This window comes from Callospermophilus lateralis, chromosome 10 (genome assembly GCF_048772815.1).
Source record: "Callospermophilus lateralis isolate mCalLat2 chromosome 10, mCalLat2.hap1, whole genome shotgun sequence".
NCBI classification, from domain to species: Eukaryota; Metazoa; Chordata; class Mammalia; order Rodentia; family Sciuridae; genus Callospermophilus; species Callospermophilus lateralis.
The window spans coordinates 20,570,626-20,582,901 of NC_135314.1; positions in this window are offsets into that span (position 1 = coordinate 20,570,626).

Genomic DNA, 12,276 nt, shown 5'->3' on the forward strand with positions numbered 1-12,276 from the left:
AAGGAATTGTAAAATGAAGAAATAGTCCTGAATCCCTTACACTGCAAGAGAGAATAGTAGAAGCTGTCATTAGCACCCCACCCTCACTCTTTCTATCATACCATCCTAAAGCGGAGACATCACTTTGTTTTGAATTCAGGGGAATAAAATTAGTTTCCTAAAGAAGAATTTTAATATATGATTTCTTCTATATTTTTCTGACATTCTACTTTTCAGTCAGAAATACATTAACAGAAAATACATACTATATTTTTTAGTTATGTTTCTCATGAAGAATTACAGCATTGGTAATCATTTAGAAGTTAATCCAACTACAATATAAAAGCTTTCAAAGACTTTCTCACATACACACATATAAACACACACACACACAAACACAAACCCACACACACGCACATACTGAAAAACTAACTCATATAACAAGCAAGTGGTTTGTGTACATATATTAAAGTGAATGATTGTCAACAGGAATAGCAATAAGGAAAAAAATCTTCCTGGAAAAGTTTGAAAATAGATAGAAAGACTCCATTTAAATGAAAAACTTAGTCTGCCGGAAAACTGACACTTTTCCTTTGTGCTTGTTAATTTTTAAATATTATTTGAATAAAAAATAGAAACTTAAAAAGAAATTTTTACCTTCAAGAAATTACTACCTTGTAAAATATATGTAAATAAAATAAATGTTCATCAAAGTGAATTTTATACATTATATCCCGAATCTAAATAGAAAAGTTGAAACTGCCAATTTTTTAGAGTGATAAAAATCTTCACAGAGAGATGTCATAGCTTGGATAGTATAGTAAATAAAGCCCAAGGTTATGCTTAAACACAAATATTTAAGTGTGATATACAATATCTAAACCCTCACTTTTGAACCCATTGTTTTTCTCTCTCATAATCAGGAAAATGACATGGATTTTCTCATGTTATGTGGCATTTGCAATCTCCTACTCAGCAAGTTGCCAGTTCTCACAATAAGTTAGACCAAGTCAGCTTGATCCAAGTGTAAAGCAGGTGCAAGCAGTATCAAAATTGAATCCCATATGAAGTTATTAATTTGATTTTTTTTCTTTTATTTTTACATCCATCTCAGTAGTGATTATGTATTCTCTGAGTTCAATGGTTAACTTATAACCAAGTAGTTTCCATTCTTCTTATTAGATCCAGGGGTACAATTTTGATGAAGGCATGTTTGTAAATTAATTTTATATGTATGAATAATATGTCTATACCATAAGTCATCCAAAGTGGTTTTGTATATGGGCTTCCTCTGTGTACCAATTCTCAGAACAAAAGTGGCTTTGCTTCCTGTGCAACAAACATCAGCAGGACATTTCTCACCCTCTCCTCACACAATGGAGAACCACTAGTGGCTGAGTGGCCCTTGGACATGCAGAAGGGGTATATTTCAGTGTAGGGACTCCTCATTCTGCTGCTTTACAATAATGTTAAAGATTATAAAACCTTGACCATCCAAGTGAAAAAAGTTAAGTAAATTATACTAACAGTTTTTATTAAAAAGAACAATATGTATATATGAAAATGTAAATGTTTATTCTATATTGCTATGAAATGTATATGAAATATATTTCCTTAATTGATTTATTGCCCATTTTGAGACTGGGCAATAAAACAAAATCAATAAATTATAAGTAAAATAAATAATGTGATATTTTGGCTTCAATTATTTTAATAGTTTTTCAAATGAAAACATGAGATATTTTATGTTTTGACATAAATTATTTAAATAGAATAATTTTTAATCCATGTTGCCAAAGCAAGTGTGGCATTAATCTGGATTATGAGAAAGTGTTCTGATTTTACACACACACACAAAAAGTATAGTAAAGCAAACAATAGATTTTCTATGAAAATAGTTTCTTATATCTTTATATGACTGTGTTTTAAAAAACCAAAAGACACAAATCTAAAATATAGTGAATATATTACTATAATGTGTATGCACAAATACAATCCATTTTCATAAAATAACACAGGCCACATAACCTTAATTTTTAAAAACTACTGACAGAGGTTCTTTTTTTAATTTTCCAGAATGTAAGTAATAAAATTTAATATTAAAATACATATAAATATTAATGCACACTTATTAATACATATATTCTCTTGTTAATATATGTATTTATACATATTTTTTTCGAAGTGATAATACATATTCAGTGCAGCTTATCTAAAAATCTGAAATCTGATGTGTTTCAAAAAATGAAATATTTTTTGCAGGAAGACATTACACTTAAAAATTTTAGTTTTAGAGCGTTTCAGCTTTCAAAATTTTAGGTTAAGAATGTCCAAGTGGTAAAGTCTGTCGACATATTCCAAAATCTGTAATAATCCAAAAGCTGAAATACTTGTGGCCTCAAGAATTTTGGATAAGGGATCTGTAGTGATTGATAAAAGATAACATAAATAATTAATAAATAAATGTATAGGAGTTGTGGCTTAGTTGTAAAGCACTCGCCTAGAACGTGCAGAGCGCTGGGTTAGATCTTTAGCATCACATAAAAATAAAATAAAAGTATTGTGTCAAACTACAACTAAAGCAAAATATTAAAAATAAAATAAAATAAATGTATATATGGCATGCACTTGAAGATTTTTCTCTTTTAATTCTTCTCTTTTTAATTTTCTTAACAATTTCATATAATTCATAAATTGATATTTTAAAAATTGATTTCCTATGTCATCTATCCATATAGATTTCAAAACAAGTCCTATGTCTGAGTTTTTGTGTTTAGAAATAAAAATGCATTTTTTATAACATTACAACTGCATGTCTTAGAAAACTTACATAGGGAGCTTTAATTTTTTTTCTTTCAATGCAAACCATTTCAAGGGGACAGACACATAATAACCAGTCTTATCCAGGAATTTCAGTAAAATCCATTTTGCCATTATAAGAAAATGCAAATTCCAAAGTTCAAAAGTACAACAAATTAAAATAAAAAGTTTCTTCTTTTTTTTTTTTCCTTCTGCAAGCACATGTCTATCACCTTTGACAGAAAACATAGAGTAAGGTCTTATTGTATTTCTGTTGCAGCTCAGCTTATAATAGCCAACATAATAGAGAATGACAGGGTTCATGATGGAGTTGTGAAATACTCTGGCTTTTCAGACATGTAAGGTGTACTGTCCTTTTGTGAGGCATTCAAACCAATAGCAGTTTGAAATATATAATTTGTTATATATAATTAATCAGTCATCCATATTTGTCTTAAACCAATGCAGGCTATAGAACAGAAGGCTGTATTCTGTACAAACGCAGAATGCAATAAATTGCTTTCAGCACCATTCCACTTGGTGATGTAGGAAATAAAGACTTATCTGAGGTGTCCAAATGAAATTGGAGCAAAGGTAAAAATTATTTTGTGGAAGTCAGAAAAGACGAATAAGAAGTTTCTTCTATACGTATAATTTGATCATAGCAAATGTTGCTTCAAAAACCAGCAGCAGACAATTATTCTTCACTTGTCAGTTCCCACTTCATACCGTCCAACTTTCTTAGTGATACAATTCTGTTCTGTCCTTATGGCATTTACATTCATCATGATGTATTGTAATATATTTGATTATTTACTTACCATCTCAACTAGATGGAAAATTATTTAAGATAGGGGAATCAACCCTACAACTGTTTATTCACAGCATCTTGCATCTGGGACATCTCTGAAGAGTAAGGTATCCTGGGCAATGAAGTTTGAGACTTTAAAGATAGATATATTTGAAAGAAACAAAGAATTGCTGACATATGGACTCTGAAATATCATCAAAGAAACAATTTTAAATTAGCAGCAAAGCCACACATTTCCTTACCCCACTTTTGTCTGCCATCCATTCCTATTGTAATATCTCCCTAAAATATCTACCTAAGTGGAGAGCTTATTCACAATTCCAGATCCACAATTTTTTTGGAAAGCCTAAAACAAAAGGTGGTAATTTTGTTATTCAAATATCTTTTCCTACTCTTTCACTTTGTGAAAGTGATTTATCAGTATTGAGTTTGACTTTTAGATACTATGTCAGTGTCCTCTAGTGAAATTTAAAGACCATAGCTGATACCTTAAAATGTTGAAACAAAAGTTATTTTCTTCCTATAAAGAAATATAAAAAGCTCAACTGGAGAGCAAGATGAAAAATTGTCAACTAAATGTCAGTTAAAGTTTAATATTCCTGTGTTAGTTTGCTAGGGTCACTATAAAAACTCTCACACACTGTGTATCTTAAACAACAGAAATTTTTTTTTTCATGGCAGTTTTAAAGGCTAGCATTCTAATACTAAGTTTGATGCTTTTGATGTATTCCCTCTAAAAACACCCCACTGTGGTGTTTTTAAGAGGTGGGTCTTTGACAAATAGTTCAGTCATGAGAGCTCTGCCTTCATAAACAGATCACTGATTCACAAAAGATGTGGTAGGAGTTGGTTTATAACATTCCCCCTTCTACCTTCTAACATGTGCTGATGCATAATGAAGCTCAACATTGAAAGTAGAGCAGGACCTCACCCCACACCCAACCTGCCAGTGCCTTGATATTGGACACCCCTGCTTCCTGAAATGTGAGAAATAAACTTCTATTTTGTGTAAATTACCTAATCACCAGTATTTTTTTTTTAGCAGCACAGACAGTGTAAGACAAAAATTTGCTGTAGTAGGATGTTGTTGTAACAAATACTAAAAATGCAGAAGCAGCTTTCAAACTGGCTAATGATTAGACTTGAAAGATATATAATTAAAAAAAAAAAGCCTGGTTTGCTCTGAATGGACTGTTAACAGTTATGCTGGCAAGAGCTCACACAAAGAGAGCTATAGATAGAACTCCAATCTTCTTTGAGATCAATAAGTATGTTGGTAAAAATACAAATGGTAAAAGTGATTCTGATTAGCATTAAATGGAAATGTAGAAAGAGGAAAGTCCATCCTTGTTATAAAGTGAAGAAGAACGTGGCTGAATTTTGTCCTTGCCCTATTATCTTGTAAAAGAATGAACTTGCTACTCATAAATGAAATACTTAGTGTAAGAGCTATCTAAACAGAGTTACAAAGGTGCTAATTGATTTCTCTTGATTGCTGATAGTAAAATGTGAGAAGAAAGAAAAGAATTAAGTAGGACATTGATAATCAAAGGGAAGCAGAACTTGACTGGTTAGGAAAATTCTTTGGTTGGCAAGACTGTTGAGACCCAAACAACAGCATTTTTAAGAGAAAATACCAAGATCATGGCCAAGTGACCATTATATAATATAAATAGGAATTAAAAATAAACCAGGTGTATTTGTGACGTCAAAGGAATAAAACCCTGAAAACATGCCAGAGAACTTCAAGACTATCATCTCCATAAGAGAACCGGAGTACCATTTCCTTGAGGGCAAAATTGTTTCAAAGATGGGCCCCCAGGTAGTTCGGTGACCTCAAGATGCATTGTTCAGAGCCACCTCAAGTTTTGCTCCACATATTTCACTCCAGTTATGGCTTAATTTAGTCCACATGCTGCTTGAGCTACTGCTCTAAAAAGCACAATAATAAACCTTGACAGTCTGCAGGCCATGCTAGCTTGGCAGGGACCCCAAGAGCATGAACTTTAAAAGTAGGACGACCTCCTCAAAGAATGCCTCTGATAGACACCGGAGCCATTCTGGATTTTGAATTAATGTGAAACTTGTTACCTCTTTCTTCTTTCCTATTTCTCCCATTTGGAAGAAAAATAGCTGCCCTGTTTCTGTCTCACCATTGAATTTTAGAAGCACATAATTTGTTTGAATTCACATCCTTTCAGCTGGAGAGTAATTGGTCTCAGACTGAATGTTTACTTTGAGTCGCACACAAATTTGATTTACATGAGACTCTAGATTAGAATTTTGTGCTGACACAGAAACTAGTGAAAACTTCAGGGGCTTTGGGATGTAATTAATGTATTTGGCATGTAAGAAAAACACGAATGTTGGGGGCCACTGGTGAAACGTTGTGGAATATTTCCCCCAAAGTTATATGTTGAAACTTAATCATCAATGAAAAGAGTAGAAGAACAGGGGTGCCTTTAAAGTGATTAATTCATGAGAGCAGAGTAATTAATTCACAGATGAGAGGAAGACCTGTATGAAAGGGCTTAAGTAGTGTGTTCATCCTTTCATTCCTTTCACTATGGAAAGACACAGCATCTGTCTCCTCCAGAAGATGCACCAACACAGTGCCATTTTAGAAGCAGATAAAGAGAGCTTCCCGGACACCAAAATGGCCCACATCTCATCTTGGACTCCTTGTCTCCATAATTGTGAGAAATAACTTCATGTTGTTTCTAAATTACCAGGTTTCAGATACTCTGTCAAGTATCACAGATAAAACAAGATACAAGAGTGTTTTAGTGTTCTTCTTTGGAGGGCCAAGAGGGGAGGGTTTGTTTCAGGCTTTTCCTTTAACTTGTAGAGGGCTATCTTTTCTGTGACTTTTATTGGGTTCTTTCTGTATATCTTCGTTGGAAAATCTTCTTTTTATACTAATATAGGTCATATTAGATCATATTAGATTATGGTCCAATCTAAAGTCTTCATTCTAACTTTATTACCTCTGTAAAGAGTATATCTCCAAATGTGGTCACACTCTAGAATTAGGATTGCAGTATGAATAAAACACTATGTAATTTAAATTGGGGATAGACTTGACTAAAATTACATAGAATTTTGCAGTAAATTTCTGTTCTCTTTTCCTTTTTTCCCTATAATTCTTTATTTTCTCCTTCTCTCTCTGTCTTTCTTTCTTCCTTTCTTTCTTCCTTTCTTTCTTACTTTCTTTCTTCCTTTCTTTATGTTGTTAGTTACAGTATTAAAACCAGGACCTCATGTTTGCTAGGCAAGTGCTTTGCCACTGAACTGCACCACAGTCCCTAGATTATTCTTTTCTAAAAATAGAGACTCAGTTCTCAGTTTTTTTTGTTCGATGTTAAAGAAAATTATGTGATTACTTTCCCTGAAGATCACATCTATGCAAATATATTTAAAAATATTTATTTGGACAGCTGTATTACTAATGCAAACTGCTGACACATTATTGCATCACATTTTCATTTACTGATGTGCAGGGCTATATGCAAGTCAGTAGAAATATATTCATGATGGGTAGTAAAAGCTCACACTAAGGCTGACAATACTGTTTCCCGAAAAGAATGTCTATTCTATCTCCCCTTTATTCTCATGGATATTTTACTTTGCACATTATTTTACTTTGCACAAAAAACTGATAATTTGACAAGTATTAATGGCTACTTTTTGTAAAATTACCTGTATTAGGTAATATATGTGCTACTAAACTCCCGTATTCACATCTGAATGGAAAGTTATCCTATAAATATCTAGACATAACATTTTATGGCTTTACTTGTACTTCACCTTTACTTGCTAGCAGCATTATAATGGATTAATGCATCTTTATTCCTTTCATCTGGAGAAAATGTGAAGTCTTAGAATATTAATAAATAATTTTTTTCTAAATAAATACAATTATTTGACTAATAAGGATAAAGGAACTGCTAAAGAAGCCTGACAATGAGATAAATTATCAAGTCCATTTAAAGTTTACCACTTTCATTATGAGAAGTCCTGGTTTTAGGAAATGAGAGCAAGCACTACTGAATGCCAACTATGTGCCAGGCATAGTTAGAAAGCTTTCAAAAATATATTATCAATGAACACATGTCATCTTTACAATTCTCTTATCTAAGAGTCCTATTAGCATCCCAATTACTGCTGTCATCCCACATATCTACTCTTTTTTGAACTGGGGATTAAACCCAGGGGTGCTTTACCATTGAACTACAACTCTAGCCCTTTTTATTTTTTATGTTGAGACAGAGTCTCACTAAGTTGCTGAGGGCCTCACTAAGTTGCTGAGGCTGGGTTTGAACCTCAGCCTCCTGAATCACTTGGATTACCGGCAGGAGCCACTGTGTCCAGTCCCACTGTTGGACTCTTGCCACTCTGTGGGCATGTGTTGATGTGATACTAATGACACTACTGAGAAACTTAACTATGAGACTCACAATTAATTAATATAAATGTTTTCCAATGTAAATTTCCTACTTGATTTAGATTTCAACAGAAACCAAACATTTTACATATATACCCCTAATTCTCACAAGGTAGAGAACTTGTAAGGTGGAACTTCTAAAGAAGCATTGTCATGCTGTTTGTTAAAGGACATGTTAAGGAACAAGAGGGAAATTTCCTTGCATGGACTTTCACCTCCACCAAAGCATCCTGCAAAGTATTCCTGGGATGAGGGATTCTGTCTGAGAGAAACTTCTAAAAACAAAACTGAAGAAATGAAAGAATACAGAAATCTATTTTGATTAGATTCCCAGTATACTGCATACAAATATATTTATTTAGTTTGCAAATACATGCAGATAAACATGTTCATTGATTTACAGACAAGAAAAGTTTTGTTAAAAAATTTGACAATTTTGGAGCATTTCTCAACTGCTATTTTCCTTGAATTTTAAATAATTTGTATTATTTTATTTTCAAAAATATATATAATTTAGTTCATGGAAACAGTGCATCTAGGGATTTAGGTTATTTTTTTTAAAAGAGAGAGAGAGAGAGAGAGAGTGAGAGAGAGAGAGAGAGAGAGAATCTTTTTTGTAGATGGAAACAACACAATGCCTTTATTTTTATGTGGTACTGAGAATCCAACCCGCCCGTGCTAGGCGAGCACTCTACCGCTGAACCACAATCCCAGCTCTAGGTTATTCTTTATTTTGAATTTTAAAAGCTTATAAAAACTATATATAAATGATGTTAAAAACAGACCTATTAAAAAAAAAAAAAAAAACTCTTGACTACTCCAAATATTTAAAATGTGACATAGACTAGTATGGAAGAATCAGGAAATAAATGTACTCACCATGTTAGGAATACAATAATTAATTTTGAAGTGAAATATAAACAAAGTAAGTAAATGTTGTAATAGTTTCTCATGAGAAAATTTATCTTAGAATAAAATTATTTGTAATTTTTACTTTGTATTATAAACAGTGATGCCAATTATAATGATGATGAAAAGAGGAATAACTATAAAATTCTTACTATATCAAATATGCAGTTACTTAAAAATAAGTTAGATATTAATCTGTATATCTCTGTTGAGATTAGTCTCTTATTTTGCTGGGTTACTGAAAAATGAAGTCTAAATTCTTCTTTGGGATATAAATTTCAGTATGCATGTGGTTATAAATATCTATCTGCATAGCTCCCCTAAGTTTCAGTGTATTGTCTCACACATATTTGATGCCTGAGAAATATTCTTCAGATAAATATATGGCTAGCAGTTTGAAAACATATTATTAAATGAAACCGCAATAAATGAAAGAATTTTACATTTTTAAAGTAATTCAACATGAGAAATTAATTATTTAAAAATAAGGAATGTTTTCACTACCCACCATTTCTTAAAAGGAAGTAATTTCTGAGTTAGCAGTTGACAAAGTTGACAATACTCTTAGAAGCTAATTTATAATGCAGTGATTGTTTCTCAATTAAAAATATATATTTTTCTTTGTTCTAATTATATGGCTACAAACAAATCATCTGCACACTAACTAGGAAGTTAAGAATGGCTACAACATTAGTAGTACTTCTGCAGCATTAAAATATATGAATCAAATAGTGTCAATTTATGTCAAATATCTTATGAAATAGGTATAAGAACAAAAAAGAGAAATGCTTGAAAACTATGCATATAATTTATTTTTAAGACTATACTCATAGACCTAAATAATACATAATGAGAAGGCTTAATCAATGTTGAGGAAAACATAAAATCTAGCTGCAAAAAAAAAGAAAGAAAGAAAGAAAGAAAGAAAAGAAGGAAGGAAGGAAGGAAGGAAGGAGGGAGGGAGGGAGGGAAGGAAGGAAGGAGGGAAGAAAGAAAGAACATTGAAGAATTTGTAAATGGCTGAGTGCAGTGGTGCATACCTGCAATCTTAGTAACTTGGGAGGTTAATACAGGAGTATCACAACTTTGAGGCCAGCCTCAGCAATTTAGTAAGGCCCCAAACAACTTAATAGACCCTGTCTCAAAATAAAATAAATAAATAAAGATTGGAATATGGCTGTGGCTTAGTAGTAAAGCATATCTGGTTTCAATCCTTAATACAAAAAAAAAGAATTATTAAATGTATCAAATCTGGAGGATTGAATTTAGGCAACTGACACTTTTACCTAGATAACTTTCCTATCTGCTATTAAGCTGGTGTCCTGCTAACTTTAAGGTAATGATCTAATCAGTTACTTTTTAAGATTTGACCAAACAATGGTTTTTCAAACTATCTGTGGTGAAGAGCAAATGTTCCCAATTTTAATTCTATATGAGCTATTACTTGCATTTAAATACAAAAAAAAGTGACTAGAAAAAAATGAAATTAAAAGACTTATGTATCCCTGTCCTCAAATTTACACTGCATTTTGTACCATAAACTTACATCATGATAGTGCTAGAATGGCTAGAATGTACTAGATGTTCATTTGTGATATCTGTACTTATCTCCTCATGAATTGATAATCAAATTGAGAAGAGACTCAGTCAGCCAAATACACTATCAACTCAGGGCTACATGATATGACAGGAACCACACATGAATATTAAAAAAAATCTATTTAACAAAATATTATCAAAGAACAGATTTTTGTTGGTAAACAACAACAAAAACAACAGGATTTTTTCTGTTTACTGTTAGCTTTATTACTGGTGTTTTATTTTGAGATTTTCATAATCTAATCAGCTACGTAAAGATTTATTTTTTTTTAATATGTTTCAATTAGTTACACATGACAGTACAATGACTAGGTAAAGATTTTTATTTAAGTTATCAGATCTTTATCCTGTTTATTTTATTTTATTTTTTATTATTTTAATTAGTTTTACATGACAGTAGAATGCATTTATGCTCTTTGATATATCATACATACATGGGATATAATTTCTCATTTTTCTGAGTGTACGTCATAGAATCACATTGGTCATGCATGTGCATTTTAACTATAGTCAAGTGCAAACTGATATTGTTGAATTTGCTTCTTAGATCAGCATTGATTCAGGGCTAGTTAACATTTATCTACCCCTTCTTTTGGCAAAGGAGATGGATCAGAAATTTTTTGTGTGATTAGTTTGAGTAATTGGGCACAATTTCCCCTATATGATTACATGGCTGAATACTTAGGGAAAAGAACTTGAGGGAAGAGCTCTCCTTTGGACTCTGGTAATGCTATTCACAAACTAATCATTTGATTAATACTGCATGGATCTTTAGAGTTAAAATCTGTCACTAACACATTAAAGAAACTTATTCTTTTTCTTAGATTTTTTTCATATGAAGAATAGACAGACAATGTTGTTATTTTGTTGCATAGTTGTTTGGTTGTAAATGGTTTGTCCAACAAACCTATATCTATATTGTATGAAATGTCTCTATACAATCTAGTACCTAGGTATGGGTTTTGTGATTTTTTATTGATTTGATGAGTGTTGATTGATCTCTGAGTAAAAAGGACTGTGATATCAATATGTGAACACCTGCCTTTTCCTTCTATAGCATAGCATAGTCAATCTACTGGTGGTTAAATGGAAGTAATTTATTAAAACTAAACCTGTGGTGAAATTATATCCAGAAGTTACATAAGTAATCCTTTCCTTCATTCTGTTTAAATAATTGGCTTCATAGCTTAAAGCTTCTACCTTACCACTATCTAAGAGATGTATCATTTCTCCCTAATTGGTCAAAGTTCAGTCTCAAAACGAAGAACATTTTTACTTACAGAGACAGGCAAAATTTAAAATATCTGTATTGCTTATTCAATTTAATTAGCTATCCTATAACTTTATGTAACTCATAAAAGACATATTTGTTCAGTAAAAACATTTGGAAAATACCACTACCTAAACATCTACAGCCTTTACAGTAAGATCCATTGTAGATTATAACAAATGAGAGATATTGCCTTGGGGCCAAACCTCTCCATTCAGCCTATTCAGCAGTCTGTAGAGTGTTTTTCCTGTTACTAGTATCATCTATTGTCAAATATATTCTAGACATTTATTACTAAGGTTAAAAAAAGAAGCTTATTTATTATTTCTAAATGGTTGGGTATTTTACATCTACTTGAACAACAGAACAGCACAGCTTATTCTTCCATGAGCAGTATGGAATTATTCACTTAAGTAGATATTCAAATACTATGCCAGAAACGTACACTGGAGAGACAAAAGGGAA